The sequence below is a fragment of the Spermophilus citellus genome (genome assembly GCF_964194105.1).
Source record: "Spermophilus citellus genome assembly, chromosome: 13".
Classification (NCBI taxonomy): Eukaryota; Metazoa; Chordata; class Mammalia; order Rodentia; family Sciuridae; genus Spermophilus; species Spermophilus citellus.
The window spans coordinates 73,462,990-73,467,807 of record NC_138193.1 but is presented as its reverse complement, the minus strand read 5'-3'; the positions used below and the strand labels follow the sequence as shown (position 1 = coordinate 73,467,807).

The following is a 4,818-nucleotide window of genomic DNA, read 5'->3' as shown; positions in this document are numbered from 1 at the left end:
TCCCAAGGAATGGAGCTAGCTATCTATGGACTGAAAACTATAAAATCCATGGGCCCTCAAATAAACTTTTCCTCCACTAATTGTTTTTATCAGTCCTTTTAGTCACAGCATTAAAAAAGGTGACTAGAACAATGTATAGTATTTTATAGATTCTAGGTAAGGAATATTCATAATAGTGGAAATATGATGAACAGGTGGAATATTTTTACCTTTCAAAATTTAAGGTGACATAAGAAATCACCACATTTTCTAGGTCATGTTTTGAGCTACTCTGCTCTGTTTCTTTGAGCATTTTAAGTGAAAGACAAGCTAAGCAAACTATTCCTAGATATGCACATGTGATTCAATGGTAGATAGTCTATTACTAATAAAATTCATGGCAACAATGCAAAGGAAGAATTTCCATATTCTTATCCTCATGTATGAAGCAAAGGGATAAAATTAAATTTTCATTCTTATTTTTAAAAATTTTTTACTGAAGTAGGAATACATGGATTTCTCTTGATACATAGGACATATGTCTATACTTTCACATGTAAATACAAATACATATGTGTCGCGTCTACCCGCCAGCAGGAATGACGACAACAACAGGATTCTTCTTTAACACGCTTTATTGGGAGCATCCATTAGGTATAGATGAGAGGAAAGACCCCGAGCCCGAGAAAACCACCCCTTATATACTTCAACTGCAGCCCTGCTCGTACACCATTGGACAAAGAGCGCATAGCAACACAGCAGCAGCCAATAGAATGATAGACCCAGCACTTGCACACAAGGCAAGAGACACCCAGTTCCAGCTTGTGCAAAACAACAAGCACTTCTTGAAAACAGTTTGTTCCAGGAGCTGGACAATTGATACATTCCATTCTAGGGAGTGGCTGAAAACAAAGAACTGGGTCTCAGCCCAAGAATTAGGCTCACGCCCACACAAGGCAGCACAGCAAAATAGCTCACCACAGTTCCCCCTTTTCAATTTTGTTCGAGCCATTTGAAATTCTCCCGATCCAGGAAGTGTCCTCATGATGACCCCTCCGATCAAGGGTGGCGTTCAAAGGCCAAACAAGGAAGTCACCTTTCTGAGTGCAATGGGCAACATTTACCCTTCAGAGTGCAAAGGCTGTCTTCCTAAGACATGGAAGCCTTCCAAGGTGCAATGACAACAAGGTCACTTGGTGTGCAAAGGCCATCCACATCAAAACAGGGGTTTTAGGATTTTGCCAAGCTGGCTAGCCAAATTTGTGGGGAGGCCCCAGGTTCCAGTGCAGCAAGCGCCTGAACTACCTTGACTCTATCACTCTGCTGCGTGCGTCGCATACGACAAATCATCCAAAGGCATAAGACAAGGCCACAAAGAAGCATAGCACTAAATAACCCAACCCCTACCCACTCTTTAAAGTAGGAAAATATAGAAGAAGCCCAGGAGGCGAAGTCTGCAACAGAAAGAGGTTCCACGCGTGTTCCATTTAAGTTGGCAATCTGAGACAGCAGTTCTTGAGTGAGTCGCTCTCCTTCCTGGGTCCAGTTTCCCTGTAAAAATCTAGACAATCTATTACTCTGTTCCACGGAAGCAGTCATATTGTAATATAAAGGAGTAACACACACATACTTATAATGAGATACACATCCTAACTGAGTAATTTTATAAACTTCCTCTACTTGTTCTTGTATTATATCTACTCTTTGATTAAGCAAGTAAATACCAGCAGTAAGATGTCTATTGATTTCTTCCACCATAGTTAAGGCTTTAGCTGTTTGATCTACTACACTATTAATGACTTGAGCTGTTTGTACCTGAGAGGCCATAGCTATGGCTGCAGTGGTAGCTGCTGTGGCAGATGCCACAATAGCTGTAACTATAGCAGCTGTAATGCCGAAATCTCTCCTTTCCCTGACCAACTGTACCAGGGGAAAAGAATTAGGATCGGCCTCAACTGGCATGGGCACAAAGGTCGGAACCTTTACCACCAAAGCCAATGACAAGGAAGTATTCCAACACTGGGTTAAATAACACTCTTTTACAGTACAATTAACTATAGTAGAATTGTCAGTATGATTAACAAATAAGAACATGAATGGCGGCTGAACGCATATTTCAGCAGCAGGAAAAGAAATATTATAGAATTCTTCATTGATAGTGATATTTGATAAGTATTTTTTGATCCCAAATTGACATGCATTTCCAGAAACATTTTTAATCCAATGAACTCCCTCGTTTAAATAGGCTATAGCGGAGAAGTCTGTTCCCGCTCCCACCTCATTATATAATACCCAAGAGTACCAAGGCCATCCTGCCAGATTTGTCCTAGTAGAATTTCCACTAATATTAAAAGAAAACCCCCTGAGGGGAGAGGACAATTGGAACCCCGGGGCAACTTGTTTTTCTGGAACCAGAGGACTCTGACAAGGAGTAAACTCTGGCGGAAAGGAATAATCGGGTGAACTTCGTGGCCCAGGTCTCATTTTGGTAGCATTTGGTGTCCCCCAAAATTTTTGAAGCTGCTTGAAGCATTCGGGCGACAAAATCTGAAAATGGCTCAGCTGGGCCCTGTATGACTTTTGTAAGATTCCCTGTTGTTTCACCTCTATTGGGGAGAGCCTTCCAGGCACGTAAGTCCAAAATATTAATTTGTTGATATACTACTAATGGATAAACATTTTGATTTTGGGCCCACTGACCTGTCCCGGTCAGCATCTCCACATCCCAGGCTTGTTGACCATCAGCCGCATTCGCATGAGCCTGTTGTATAGCGGCATCCAAGTATAATGATTTAAAATCAAGATATTGTCCCATGGAGAGACAAGCCTTTGCTAAATGATACCAATCCATTGGTGCCATAGCATTAAGATATAAGCGTTCAAGCAATGCAATTGTAAAAGATGCTGTGACACCATTAGTCCTGACAGATTCAGCTATGTCTTTAACTAATTTATAAGGAATGGGCTCAAAATATCTCTGTCCCTGTGCATCCTCAAAGACAGGATATGCACCAACAGGATATGCCCCCTCCTCCTCCAGCTTCCTCCAAGTACTGCGTTTTATGAAGCCACAAGCTCCGCCTGGAGCAGTGGGTGGAGACCCTTTACGTGGCAACAGTTGTTTAGCTACAGAATACGCCAGAGGCTTCAGAGGAAGAAGGGCGGTGGCCATTGCCGCATCATAGCGGCCATGCTCATATTCAGCCGCCATTTTCTCTAAGCTTTGTTCTTCTTCTGGGGTAAAGCCTTCTGACTCACCTTCCGACTCAGACTCATCTGAATCAACTATCTTTAATTTACGGAAGGCAGATAAATCTGGATAGAGTTTCGGGCGTGCTCCTAACGCTGGAGTCACATCCTTTTGTTCCTTGAGTGCACTTTCACTTAACTTTGCATTAGATCCCCTTTTTTGTTTTGTTTCATGTCTTTCTTGCTTAGATTCCTCTGACTCTGACCCAGTATCCTGATGCTCCACCAAAATCTCCTGTCCCCTTTTAGTGGTTTCAGGAAAACAGACTGATATTGACCCATGATAGAGCACTATACTAAGCCAGAGCCACCGGATCAGGGGATTACTTACCGGCGCCACCGCTCCGCGTGTAAAGTTCTGAATCCTCCCGCAAAATATCGGGGGTCCCCTCGTAGCCGACAGATGACAATTCCCGGGATTTCGGCACCACTTGTCGCGTCTACCCGCCAGCAGGAATGACGACAACAACAGGATTCTTCTTTAACACGCTTTATTGGGAGCATCCATTAGGTATAGATGAGAGGAAAGACCCCGAGCCCGAGAAAACCACCCCTTATATACTTCAACTGCAGCCCTGCTCGTACACCATTGGACAAAGAGCGCATAGCAACACAGCAGCAGCCAATAGAATGATAGACCCAGCACTTGCACACAAGGCAAGAGACACCCAGTTCCAGCTTGTGCAAAACAACAAGCACTTCTTGAAAACAGTTTGTTCCAGGAGCTGGACAATTGATACATTCCATTCTAGGGAGTGGCTGAAAACAAAGAACTGGGTCTCAGCCCAAGAATTAGGCTCACGCCCACACAAGGCAGCACAGCAAAATAGCTCACCACACATATGTGAATGTTATACATATATGTGTGTGTGTATATATATACACTCTCAAGACTGTCTGTCAGTACTGATAGTTTCATTAATAGTTGCATGCAAAAGACATTGATCTATAGTAATGATTGGATGTAAAAGCATAAATCTTTAAAATCAGAAATAATGATATCACTAGGAATGAAATGTTGAAAGAATATTATTTCTGTCTAATGAGTTGACATCCTAACAACAGTTACAAAATATTTATGTAATGGTTTTGAACTATCAGCATGTAAGACAAACAGAAAAACACAATGGGTTTTCAAAAAGTGCATGAGAAAATGTAAGGGAGAATACAACTCACTTCTAACACAAGCAGTAAGTTTTTTTGAGGCTATTCTGTACATTGCCTGACTTACAATAGTTGTACTCGAAGCATTAATGAACCAGGAACATAAGACTTGTAATTTATAAGAATTTGATATATTTAACCAATCAATTGAGGAGACCCAGAGAAATGGATTTAGTCTCCATACCAGAAACTGAACCATATAAATCAACTAAAACTTGAATTTTGGAATAAGTATTGCCAGTTTGCTACTTTTGAAGTATTTTAAAAGCATTATATTGGATCTAGATGAGTTAATGTAAGTGGTTAAACCAAGAACTTAGATTAAAAAAATATTATTGATTTGATGTATTTGTTGCCTTACTGGCTAATACAGTTTTTATATTTAATTAGCAGGAGTATTTAACCCAGAATCTTTTAATAAATGAA

At 41.1% G+C, this 4,818-nt stretch overlaps 1 long non-coding RNA gene across 1 annotated transcript; it reads right to left on the bottom strand.

Annotated features, from left to right (window-relative positions):
• Positions 1 to 690: 690 nt before the first annotated feature.
• Positions 691 to 4,062, bottom strand: LOC308632937. The gene is made up of 2 exons (XR_014018660.1): positions 3,560 to 4,062; positions 691 to 1,540 (listed from the first exon to the last, which is right to left on the bottom strand). It is a non-coding gene; the product is annotated as an uncharacterized lncRNA (long non-coding RNA).
• Positions 4,063 to 4,818: the final 756 nt, after the last annotated feature.